This window comes from Chelon labrosus (genome assembly GCF_963514085.1).
Source record: "Chelon labrosus genome assembly, chromosome: 4".
In the NCBI taxonomy this organism is placed as follows: domain Eukaryota; kingdom Metazoa; phylum Chordata; class Actinopteri; order Mugiliformes; family Mugilidae; genus Chelon; species Chelon labrosus.
The window spans coordinates 17,276,907-17,290,755 of record NC_140340.1 but is presented as its reverse complement, the minus strand read 5'-3'; the positions used below and the strand labels follow the sequence as shown (position 1 = coordinate 17,290,755).

General features: G+C 43.5%; 1 protein-coding gene across 1 annotated transcript in view; it reads right to left on the bottom strand.

Annotated features, from left to right (window-relative positions):
- tafa3a (TAFA chemokine like family member 3a) overlaps positions 1-11,598 on the bottom strand; it is a 93,268-nt gene extending 81,670 nt beyond the window's left edge. Inside the window, exon 1 of the mRNA XM_084542116.1 lies at positions 10,758-11,598. The gene's annotated coding sequence lies outside the window, so the exon portion shown is untranslated. The remainder of the gene's footprint in view (positions 1-10,757) is intronic.
- Positions 11,599-13,849: the final 2,251 nt, after the last annotated feature.

The following is a 13,849-nucleotide window of genomic DNA, read 5'->3' as shown; positions in this document are numbered from 1 at the left end:
AGCAGGAAGTAGAAACAAAAATTAACCCAAAATGGCAAAAAAAGACACAGCGCCGACTAGCGCTTGGGTGGCGTTATAGATAGCAGAAATGGCTACGTGCGTAGGTTAAGGCGTCTATGTCTCACAGAGGCATAAACTCCACTTAAGCCCCTACACAGTACCAGTTTGGGTGTAATGCTTTGTTTTGATCATCCAAGCAGGACCTGAGACGGATTTCTGTCTGTGCACAAGTTGTGGAGACTACTGACCTTAATCTCTCATATTTGGCAGAAGAGTTTAGCCTGACTAGCCGAGTAGTGGCCAGCAGTGAGGTGACAAAAATCCATTAACAGAGAGCGGAGATTTCTGTGAAGATACAAAGGGCCAGCACACAGTATTAAAGGCAGACAATAGCATCCTATCACAGTAAGTCCAACCTCAGTGACTGAGCAGCCCAGTGGGTGAAGACACAACCAATAAGATGACAGCTATCTTATCCTACTCTCTTTTCTTTCTCTCTTTCTTTCCACTGTGCATTATTACATTTCCAGTTCCATCAGGATACTATTCAGTCGCCGACAACAAAAGCAAAATGGTTGGGACTACTTTTTAGTAAGGCGTGTTTACCAAAGAGTTTATCAGTTGGTTATTAGTGGTGTTAATGATAGTCATGTTTCATGGCAGTCATTAACAAATGTGGACTGTGGTTGTCATTTTAGGTGTAAGATGGAAATAGACAAAAGGGCAACTAAAGAGAAACAAATGGTCATTTTGGAGACGGAGACAACACCAGTCAAATTTGTTTAGTTCTTCTTACTGTCACTCTCTATTTTAAAAGACAATACCGCTCCATTCGGGTTCACCCGACTCTCCAAGCACGCGATCAGCATGGTGAATTTGGTGGTAGAAACGGTGGACAGTGTTACCTTGCGGTAATGTGTTTGGGGAACTTGTGTCATATGTCAATAACATGCATCAGTTGCCCAAAGTAGAGATTACTTATTTATTACAATTTGCATCACTTAAGGTTTTCCCCGCCCATTAACAACTTCCTGAATTTAATCAATATTTCATGGTCTCTGGTCGTCACATTGTCTCTTCCTGTGTACACACATCTGGACAGGAAACAAGGGGAGAAGCATGGGCGTGGTAGTGGGGGGAAAAGGGGACCTGACTACCCAGGGCCCGAGTAGGGAGAGGGCCCATGAAAATTTTATTTTGCTTGCGTGCTTTGTGCACTGGCATGGATAGGGGCCCACTGACATTAAGAGTGTACAGGGCCCAGAATTTGGTGCTACACCCCTGGGGAGAAGGGGCGGTGTGACAAGCAAAGTTTTCCAGCTGGGATCAGATCTTCTGAATTTGTTGTTCTCATGAATGGCATACAACTTTAATATATAGCAGGGGTCTTCAACGTTTTCTAGGCCAAGGACCCCCAAACTGATGGAGAGATGGAGCGGGGACCCCCTACTTATGTATATGTGTATTTCAAGGCATTTAAATTAATGGGAAAAAAAATTCGCGACTCCCCTGTTGAAGACCTCTGATATAGTATTCGTTTTTCATTAGGCATTTACAAAGCCATGCATTTCCAACCTGTCCATCAACACAGTCTCTCTGAAACATTAATATTGCAAGAAAATCTTTGAATTATTTGTGTCGAATTTACAGATTTTTTAAATTTATTTTTGGAAATTCATGTCATGTTTCTTTTTGAATATATGAAGGTGATAGAAAAATATTAGGTTTAGTAAATAGGTTGTATTCATGCATGATTAAGTGCCAGGTCAAGGAGCGTGCAGGAGACCTGAGGCCTTGGTGCCATCTCAAGGGAGATACTCCCAGAGAATAGATAACATGCTTGTTGATAGGCAGCATGACATGTACTGAAGATAATCTACCATTGTGTCTAAATAACGTTTCATTTTTCTGTTCTAGGAGCGCCTCTCCCATAACCTTGTGTTATGTGAGATTCTGAGCACTGCTTGAATAAAGAGATGCTGACTTCAAGATCCTCATTGCAAGAGTGGTGATTTCTTTTTTCACCTCACCGAGGGAGTGGACGGTTTTGTTTTTCTATCGCTTAAAATGAAATGTTCAGAAAATACAGCTATACATAGAAAAGCCAACAGTTAATTAAAAAGGCGAATCACTGATGCAAGGCACTTTGTCAGTCATCACTGAAGTGCTAACCAATATTCAATGTGCATGCAAAACATAGAAAAGCAAGACATTTCCAATTCTGAGGAAAAGTCTTTGTACTGGGCCTGTTTAATGTTCCTGCTCTTGAGATTTTCAACAACCCTGAGTCATTCTGTCCAGATCTGAAAGAGCTTGCTCTTGCTCTTGCTTGTGAAATTGTAACTGAATCTCATTTCTAACCACTTTCTGTCTTTATAATAGATTTCAATGAAAGAGCCTTTATTTCACAAGAGCTTTGCTCAAAAGTGTTGATTATTTTATCGAATGATGAATCCATGTTTGGATCAATTCTCCGAATGGCTGTTGGGTCTAAGACAAAGCGGTTTTCTCAATAGCTGACATATGTGTGCCACATACATCAGCTATTTCGGTGCCACATAACCTATTTCAGTTCAGTGCTTATTAAATTTTACAAAGGCACAGTGTGTGACACTACAGTAGCTGATATTTGTACCAGCCAGTTGTCAGCAGGACGCAGGGAGTAAACAAAGCTCCACTGATTGGGAGCCGTTCCACTCTACAGAAACCAGCGAAGACAGCGCAAATTGGATGCAAAAACTACACACTTAGATTTCAATTTCTCTTCACAGATGGGAGCACCACGCACATTGCCTGTGATCTGTCTCCAGTACCTGAAACTGGGGAGTAAACAGTGATCAAACTGACACAGTCCCACAGCGGCTACACACATGCAGGGTGCTCGCGCTGGTTTATGAGACAAAACAGACAGACAGGCAGCCAAAAAGGCGACATGAGAGGTGATATCAGACTCCTTCGATGTGGGCGGCTTCCTCTGAACTGCCAGGCACCACTGCTTCTCCTCTCTCTTTCATTTTCTCCCTCTCACCCTCTCTCACGCCAAAGTCCAAAGCCCGGGAGAAATTAGTCACCCCGCACGCAGTCGCGAGGGAGTTGCTGCGTGCGAGAGTGATCGCGCGAGTGTGCGTTTGAAGGAAAGGGAGAGTGCGAGGGAGGCGGAAGAGAGCGGAAAGGGAGAGAAAGAGAGAGAGAATCAAACAGTTTTTCATCCCAAGGCTTATAATTCCACCTTATATCTGAAAATTGATGCCAGGGTGGAAAAAGCACATCAATCTAAGCATCAGAAATGTGTTGTAGTAAAGGGAAAATCTCTCTGTACTACATGGATACAGTAATGGACGTAAAGAGGAAGGACTGAAAGTGATAAGAGAATCTACAAGAGTCTTTGAACTTGAATTGTCACACTGACTTATACAAGGAGCCAGAACATGCCACTGTGGAAATGACCACTCTAAACATTACAAGCCTAATTACTGTAACCAGTCGGCCTCCAATAAAAAAGGACGGGATTATTGATACTGGCACGTTTTGATTTATAGATTTTTTAGCTCTATCAATGCATCATAATAAAAAAAATGCATAATTTCTGATGTTTTTTGGGCATACATTTCAGAATAGGACTGCCTCAAGTGATCCTCTAGCAAAGCGAAGGATGTCATAACCTTCATGTACTGCACATTTAAATTTTCGTTCATTTTGACAGATACAGTAGCGGCACTGTCAACAGGGTGAGATGGATTTCTGTTTCCATCCTTTGTAGTGTTTGTTAAATGTGACATTGCTTCTTAAAAGGCATGTTGCATCCCCAATCTGTGCATACATTTGTTCATGTGTAGCTCTGAGAAGCTCGATTCTAAATTTAGCCAAACTGTAAAATTAAATTGTTGTCTTGTAAGTAAGCACTGTGAGTTTTTCCAAAACATATTTTAGGGAGGGAAACTGCATAATAGTTTGCAACAAATGCTGGTGTTTGTGGTTCACAAAGACAAAAATGAGTCTGTTGGCTCTTAGCTGTACTCAGTGCTGCAAGATGAGTGCCGCTGACTGTGACAGTTGTGGCTCAGTACAGAATGTCTACAAACCATAGGGTTAGTGGTTTGGTGACTAGTACATGGACCAAGTGTCCTTGGGCAAGACACTGAACCTCGAATTGCTCCAAGTGCTTGACATTGGGGTGTAAATGTATGAACATTTGTGTGAACGAGTGGGTAAATGTGACATTGTTACTGCAAAGAGCTTTGAATGCTAATAGGTAGAAAAGTGCTATTTAAATTCAAGACCATTTACCATAAGACCACTGCCTGCAGTCGTGCTTTGGCCGTCTCCTGTGGCAGTGAGACCCCAGGTTACCAATAGACTCCAACTATAACCATGTGCAGCAATATTAGACAACAAAGGCAAACACTGTTGCACCACATTGTGTTTTCTTAGAAGAAGGCTGGAGGCATTGGTCACAGGATTTTCGTGTGGGACCATTATTTTGTCACTGAATTTAATTTAGTTTTTGAACGGGAGCTTGTTTTCTCTCACTCATACGTTACACTGCCTGGCCAAAAAAAAAGTCCCCACCAAAAAAACCAAACAAAAAAGGTTACACATTCTAATATTTTGTTGGACCGCCTTCAGCTTTGATTACAGGACACATTTGATGTTGAGTCTGACCACTGCACAAAGCCTTCTCCAGCACATCCCAAATATTCTCAATGGGGTTAAGGTCTGGACTCTGTGGTGGCCAATCCATGTGTGAAAATGATGTCTCATGCTCCCTGAACCACTCTTTCACAATATGAGCCTGATGAATCCTGGCATTGTCATCTTGGAATATGCCCGTGCCATCAGGGAAGAAAAAAATCCATTGATGGAATAACCTGGTCATTCAGTATATTCAGGTAGTCAGCTGACCTCATTCTTTTGGGAACATAATGTTGCTGAACCTAGACCTGAGCAACTGCAGCAACCCCAGATCATAGCACTGCCCCCACAGGCTTGTACAGTAGGCACTAGGCATGATGTTCTACTGTTGTTTTTTTTTTTTTTTTCGTTTTGATTTCACCAAACATTTAAGTGATCGCCGATCATGATCACTCAGGATTTTTTTCCCGACCACATTTCTTCCTCAAAGACACCGGTTCCCCACTATCCTTCCAGTTTTTAATAATGCGTTGGACAGTTCTTAACCCAGTTTTAGTAGTTTCTACAACCTCCTTAGTTGTTTTCTCTGCTTGATGCATGCCAATAATTTGATCCTTCTCAAACAAACTAACATCTTTTCCACGACCACAGGATGTCTCTTTCGACATGGTTGTTTAAGAAATGAGAAGCTACTCATTGCATCAGTTGGGGTTAAATAACTTGTTGCCAGGTGAAAGATAATCGCCCATGCAGTAATTATCCAACAGGAGGCTCGTACCTATTTGCTTGGTTAAATCCAGGTGGCGACTTTTTTTTGGCCAGGCAGTGTATAATCAGAAACTAAAACTTCTTGGTCAGGTTTAGTAAAATATCATGGTTATATCGTATCCCTGTCACGCCAGAAGTGTTGAGCATTATTTGACGCCCTGGGAAGAAGAGCGGGCTTAATTTCCACAAAACTTACTAATACATTTTACACAGAATTAATAAATCTATGACGTCTGTGATGTATTACAAAATAAACTTTTATTTAAAAAGCAACTGGACTCACACTTACATGCTAAAACGCATACCCGACAGCATTACTGCAGGAACGATTCAAACAAGATGTCACATGAGTTTACCACTGGGTGTTACAAAACAGTTTTCAAAGGTAATTGTTTATCCCTTGTGGATGGAGCAGTGGCCACCGAGAAAGGCACTAATGAGCCCAACTGAACTCCTACCTGACAATCCTGGCTCAAACTCAAAAACACTCCCCACTCTCTCTCTCTCTATCACACGGCGGTGCTTCTTCTGCTAGTCAGAATAAAAATCCAGCTGCACAGGAACAATTATAAGTAAGACACTCTTCATGTATTTATAGTGCAAGCACATTGAGTACCCTACTGACCGACGGAGAAGGCGTATTTGAATGGATGAAAGAGAAGTGTGAACTGCTGAGCTAATTCTGTCATGGAAGAAAGAAAGAAAACTAATTTATGTCTCTCATTCTGGCTCTTGAACAATACACTAAATGACATTTTCAAAACAGGAGTCTGCTTTGAGAGTGATCAGCTCCTTTATCATTGGGCTCGCATAATGACTGGCCTCCATGCCAGGTCACAAAACCCAGCCCTCCTCTGATTGTTTACATGTTGAGGAGCAGAAGGATAGAAAAATAATCATGCGAGCGAACAACTGGAGAAATTGCCCAACAGTCAGTTTACAATTAATCTTAACCAGCCCTTCACCAAAAAAGCACTAGGGAGACCTTTGACAGTAACTGCCAATTTCATTGAGTCCGATTCACTTAATATAATCACAACAGGGTTGCCATTCTCCGGCTTTCTCAACAAAGAAATTAGAAGCGTAGAAAATAAGAGGGCCATTTTTAAACCCTGTAATTGCAATTTTCTTCCCAAATTGCAGTTTAATGATTACAGGCGCAAGGCGGAGCCTGATAGCAACAGAAGAAAAAATATATACATTGCTAAGGACCCTCGGGCACCACAAGAGATGGAGAGGGGGAAAAAAAATCTGCCATGAAAAAAATGGTGAGCTCCCTTGCTCCCCCAGGAACCAAGGTTTAGAAGTGGGGCTTCGCAAAATCTGCAATTCCCCTACCTTTTCACTGGACGGATGGTTAAAGGCTCGGAGAATTGAGTTCTTTGCTGCTGTGCAGGAGAAGGAGCTGATGGGAATTCAGCACAATGGCACAATATTGAGAGTGAAAGCTGCCAAATACTGACTACATCAAGGAAAGGCAACTGTGGAAGGGAGTGGAGGAGGAAGAGGAGGAGGAGGAGAGAGAGAAAAGAGGGTTGGTAGAGAAGTCTGATGGCCGACAAATCTGGAAGTTACCGCCATGGAGCCTCTTCTACACTCAATGTCCTGAATATAATCTCTGATCTTGCATATGTCAACTCTGCAGGCAAAGATGAAAGAACGATTTAGAAAGTTTCTTACTGTGAGTCTAAACTCTACACACAGTTAGGTTAACATCAGGGCTTCCCACATGAAACATTAAAATATCATCATTAAGGTAAAAAACTTAAAGATAAACGCTGTTGTTTATTTAAAACAACGAGCAAATATAAATGAAAATTCGTTTAAGCTGATGATTGTATAATTAGCTTCTTTTATCAGCATCATTTTGGGCTTCCACCAAGTATTACTGGTGCGCATGACAAATCTAAGGCTGATAACGACATCATGAAAATAACTAATCCTGTTTTAGCTGCAGTGGTTTAATCATCTTTCATGTTTGCTTCAACATGATTCTAACTTAACTGTTTACACAGAGCCATATAAATAAAATCAAACAAAGATATGTGCACGAATTTGCATTTTTGACACACGGGATTCTGCCAGTTGTGGCGTGTTGAATCTGATGGAAATGTAACAGAAGTATTTTTTGGCAACTTTGCTGACTACAGTTGATTCATTCAGCAGAAAAGGACAAGCCAAGACTGACACACGTTTTCAACGGCACTCGTTCACGTGGATATTAGGTGCTAACATTTCAGGTTCACGTCGCATTTTTTTCAATCCGACTGAATATTCCCGCTGCTCGGGCGTGTATGCGGTGGTTACATGAGACGTTTTGGTTTTAACTGAAGTGTAATTCTAATCAGTGGCGGAATACTAGTGTCCCTGTAAACCCAGCTACTGGATTTCTTCAAACAAATCCCTTTAAAAATGCTACAACGGAAATCCACAACTGGAACGATGACTTGGTGCGAGTTGCTGGCACAAGTTGTTTATTCTTGGTATTACAAGATAGTCATAGAAACTTCCCCATATCGTCTTTACTCCAGTCGTGTACACTGAGCGGACAACAGAAGGAGCTGAATTTATACAATGACAACGCAGCGCACACAGTTTTAATTGAGCGGTGGGAGACACAAAAGCTTCTACACACATGCATGATGTGCCCACACAAATCATCCACATAAACGCACTTTTACAAACACTGCTGCACTACAGCTGTACTCACATACACTTTATCTCTCTCTCTGTCTCTCTCTCTCTGTCTCCCTTTCTCACACACACCCACAGCCAAACATGCACACAGCAAATCAGCATGAATAAATAAGAGATGGAGTTGTGCTTCACAGCCTAATCTCTCAGGAAAAAGCAGCTCGCCGCATCGGCAAGGATCAGCGAATGAGTGGGACACTGCTGGCTTCCAGAAAACCAATTTGTTTGTTTATTGTCTTGGTGTTTAGTCTGCGGTTACAGTTCATTTCAGCAAGCCCGTCCTGGGTATGCTCCTTTAAATGGCATCTATAAAACATGGGATATGCTCTCCTCGTGTCCTCCTCCTCCTCCTCTTCCTCCTCCTCCTCCTCCTCCTCGTCCTCTGTACATGACAGAGTTGCACACAAGCGTCACAATGCTGCATTTCATTCGCCATGGTGGGGCTTTGAATTTCCCTTCAAGCACCCCGACGGATTCACCCCAGCAGCCCGAGCTGGCGCTTTGAGAGGTGGAACAAACCGTGCTTTCTAAACACATTAGCCTATGAGCACCGCTGAGCAGCGCATCTTGAGGTGCTGAAATCGGGTGTAATCACGTAGATAGATGGCTGACTTTTTATTGTTCCGCTAAACCAAATCTGCAGGGCTGGCGGTGAATACAGAGTTTCTGAAATGATGCAACACCCGGGATTTTATGGTTAACTCATGGTGCCGCTGTGCTGTGCTCTCTGGGCCGTCGTATAGTAGATGTACCCTGCATAAACTGACATGCCTGGCTTACATGGAGACATTTGGGAGGGCACCGTGCGAACATGTATAAAGTTAAAAACTATAAGTATTGTTTTGTCTGACGCCTGCAATCCCAATCCAGTCGCTTATACTATGCTCTATTGATCTGACAGAATGAGCAGGAAGCTGGCAGAGAACACAAATACTGCCTGGGGTGGCTCCTTAAAACTAGAGACAAGCCTCTTATCCGCGGTGTTCTCTTCTTCTGGAAATCACCTGGCGGCTCATGCATATCAAGTGCACTCTCCAAACCTCAGTCTGCGCTCTGCCTTCTTCAGGCTCTGCATCACGATGGCTTTAAAAAGAAATGCAAGCCAATCTGTCTCACCTTTTTAATGCCGGTTATTTTGCAGGACTGCAGTGTGCTTTGTCGCATCCAAGCAGCTCAAGCAACCATTTCTCGCCGTCATTCGAGAACGTGTGAGTTAAGGTGCATTATGGCAACGTTATGTTGGTTAAACTTTAGTCTCCAGCGCTGGGAGAAATTCCCACTTTTCACATCAACCACTGCAGCAAATCTTTTTCAAGTTTCCAGCGGAACTGTCAAATACGGTGGAACTGTCACAGGGATCCCATCTCCAGTAATCCCAGGGTGGCCTTTGCTCCGCCTGTCAGCAATACCAACCAATAACCCTGCACAATAAAACCCTCCAGAACAACAGTGGGCCGCAGGCAGCTTCAAGGGCTACTGACGGCGATCTATAAAACAATATAATGGCTTGCCTGTCAGTGAGTGTGAAAGGGAAGATCTACGCCTCCTCTGACTCTCTGAGGGGACTTCAATTAATCACAGCAGAATTGTATCACCCTGCAGTAGGAGTGTAAGGTTATTACCATCCCCGTATTCCACAGGATGAAATGCGATGATAGCACTAATTGAGGGGAAGGGGGGGGAGAGGGAAAAAAAAACAGCTGACCGCACAACACTTGTCAAAGAGATGAAGGGCAGATGAAAGAACGAGGTGAACAAGGAGATAGACTGGGATTGGAAAAAAAAAAAAGAAGGAGAGAGGAAGTGGGAGGGTGAGAGCGGCGGAAAGGCGAGGGGTCGCGGAAAGAGAAGTGTTCACAGTGCATATTCAAAGATATCTAGGAGCCCGTTTTCATTCCGTCACGACAGAATACAACGTGATGACAGAGCTTTCTTAAGACACAAACAAGAGCTGGAGCTGCTTTTGTCTTATTTTGGAGTTGAGGGGAAGCTCAGGGGCCCCTGCTGTAACTTTAGCTCCAGATTTGCTGTATAGAGCTTTACTGTGGGCAGCCTCGTTTAGTATGTCTGAGGTTACCAGTGATGGGAAAGCAGGGATAAAGACGGAATTAGGCATTGGGAGGAAGGGTAGGGGTCACACACTAGTCATCATCTCCAAATTAAATGCACTCTACTGCAGATAGATAGATAGATAGATAGATAGATCCTTTTCTTAATTTGTCAGCACGAATATATAGACACAAACATTTGTTTTAAACATTAAAAGGCAAGTTTCATACATGCATTTCCACACAGAAAGCGGCACCTTTTGTATCTCTGTGCACCCAAGTGGTCAGATCAGATTTCTCAGAGGGGAAACTTTTGTCCAATTTAAGCATTTCTCCAGTCATTCATTTTCCCGTTGCTGCGCAATCCCCCACAATATGAAGTTGAACATTTGCCAGCCTGCAGCTACACCTGCACGCCACCTCAAGGCATTTAGTTCCCTCTCGGTGTCTCACGAGTTACTGGCTATTTATCATAGTGGGAACAATCGATAAATCAATCGATAAGCCCAGTTAATCAAAGGTTTGCCTGCGCGTTATTTTGCAGACACACCTGAGATGAACTGTTTTTGTTGCCACGGTTCATTGACCAAAATATACATCGTAATGTCAACATACCTGTCGTTGTTCTGTCAGTTAATCCCGGGAAGCGTCCCTTTCATTTATTCTCCATTGTCAGCCACAAAAGCCAGGGACCTCTTCTTTATGGAAATGCCATTTCCTTGTCGCTTCAAGACGCCCAGGACAACACATAACATAAACCCCCTGGTATAGTGACAAAGCTCTCCACACGCACAATCCCCGAGTCAAACGAGTCTAAACTGAGGCTGCTGGCTACTTGCAGGCGGTGGACTCGAAAGTCTATAAAAGTTGCTGGTCCTCCGGCTCTGACTCACAACTTCCAATCCTCCAGAGCGCCACGGCAGGTGGACAACGCGCCGCTCGGCCGCTCATAGTTTCTGGATTCAAGATTCATGGTGTGTGTGTGTTTTTGAAACAATCCTCCTTCCACATACTGGTTGCAGTTGGGTTTTGGCAACGTCTTCGTGCAGTTAGAGAAACGGGTTTGAGCTGTCCGAGCGATGAGGGAGAAGCCGGATTCATCACAGCGCGCGCGCGTGTGTGTCTGTGTGTGCGTATATTTGCGCTGAGCTTGGTGGTGGCGCAGCCCCGGTGTTTTAGCGCCACCCAGCGGTGCTCTGTGGTGGTGACAGGAAGGAGAGCAGACTTCTGTCTGTAATAATAGGATGAATGCAGCAGCCATCTAACTAAATAAAACAATCTGTGTAGGATCATGAGTCCTAATTTCCCTGAATGCATTTTCCAGCATTATCTGCGACTTTTTAGACTGAATAGTAGATTCAACATGCTGTGTTGTTTGTTTTCAGCTCTGTTGTTGATGAACAAATGTATCAGAGAGGCCAATTTAGAATCACCGATTAACCTAAGGAGCATGTCTTTGGACGGTGGGAGGAAGCCGGAGTACCCGGAGAGAACCCACACAGACACAGGGAGAACATGCAAACTCCACACAGAAAGATGGAATCGACCCCACAACCTTCTTGCTGTGAGGCATCAGTGCTAACCACCACACCACTGCGCCGCCCGCATTATTAATATTTTAAAATGAGAAACCATCCTATAGTAATAAGTAAATAATGGAAATACACTTACCATATCTCAGCATAGGGTTGTAAATGGTGATGAGGCAACCACTCCAGGAACAAATCCACAAGATTACACAATAAATTGTTTGTCAGTTCCCTCTGTGTTTCTTAAACCTGACATTTTTTAATGAGTCTTCGGAGCTGTCAGTAAATGATGATTAAAAAATGATATATATTATATCACTATTATGTCCATGCTCTTTGAATAAAGTGTTAAAGTCTGACGTTTTGCTGTCCCTTTCTCATGAGTCCCTCTTTTGTCAAAAATGCAGAAGGCTTTATCTTTTCTTTGAGCATAAAGCCGCTCATGTTTATTACGGCGACCAAACATGAGTGAAAAGAGAAAAGGCCATAGCTCCGTGCTGGAGGGCTCCAGCACATTGACTGCATATGGCCAACACGCCTCTGTGTGGGGCACATGGACACCATCTTTTGTTGTAACGTATTTGATCTCTTCTTTTTTTTATATAAAAGACAGAAATAAATGGAATCACAGGAAAGGAAAGAGACAAAGATCCTCCTATGTTCTCACAAAGACAACTCCCCTCCCACCACCAATAATGAAAAATGACAAAACCCTCTCCCTTCTCTTACACCATCCACACACACCCTGTGTAAACTCCCTTTGAATAACTTCAATATTACAACATGAATTAGTCTCCTGACCACTCACCGAGTTTATGATAACACATCTGTTCGTCTCTGACATTCAACTTCCACTCTCCCCGAGCATTACAGCATTACTGTCCAGTCTACAAAGACTTCCCCTCTGTAATTGCATTATCATCTCTCCATTTCTCAAGCAGTCTCTTACGTCTGGCCACCCGAAAGGAAGGAATGGGTGGAATAATCAATACCAACCTTTGAAATGGCCTGCAGAGATGGGGGGGATTTGATTGATTTTGGACCGCCCTCTGAGAGTGTTATCATCACAAAGCCAAAGCCATCTAGCTCATAGAAAGCTCCATAAACATGCACACGCAAGTATGCAAGCTGAATCAAAGGGCAGAACGCACAAATCCCGACAAACTAAGCAGTAAACAACATGTCAACACATTATCAGTGGCCGCGCTGGGCCATAAAATTCAAAGCAGATTCCAGAGCCAGACTTCACATCACTTCACAACTGACAATAAAAAGAGAAGCTGTTATTTTGATTCTATTTCCGTCACTGATGTAATGTGATACCCAAAGTCATCAAGTTTCTTTCTTCCTTTCTGCGTCTCTCACACTCATTGACAGTGGAGATGACCTCATTAATCTTCAGTGCATTGTATAGACCTATCCTGTCAAACCTCTGACACTGTGGTTTGTGACTCTGCTCTCCTCATTAAATCATATGACAGGATGAGGTCAGCTGTGAGGTAAGGTGTCTCAAGCTGGGTGAGAGCAGATAAAGCCAGCAGCTCCCTGTTAGAGGCCTCGGAAACAAATGCACTGTGGGCGGCAGCTGGGGTGACTCATGAGGTAATCCCGGTTAGTGAGCGTTTGGCATCAAAATCTAAGTAAAGTCACCGGTTTTGTCTCTTTGAGGTCAAACCACAGGGAGAAACAAACATCCTCTGGGCTTGAGGCGTCATGTGAATTGGCCCCTCACAGTGAAATACCTCACTGCCTCTTTAGGTCTTGTTACTGTAGGTTGCACCTTGCATAACACTCACCAGCCCATGCTTGTCATCCTGTGATTACTTTCACTTCACATGGGAGACAAGAGTTGTGGGGGCTTCGTGGCTCAGCATTGATTGTGGTGGTTGAGCTTAAAATAACAGCAACCTGCAGGGAGCAGCGCAAGCACTCCGCCTGAACCCTCACTGGCTTTCACCATGGAAGTGTGTTTGAAGACAGAGAGACGTCTACCAGAAAATTGCAAGGGGAAAAATAGGAGGCATTATGGCCTCAGGAATGGAGAGGTCTATCAATAATGTAGAGGAAGCAGCAGTTAATGCCCCCCTTTAATTCAACAGGTCTGCAGACGGGCGGCGCGGTTATTCTTCCTCTGCTGCAGATGCTCGATGTGAAGCAGCTACATCAGGCTTTATGGCT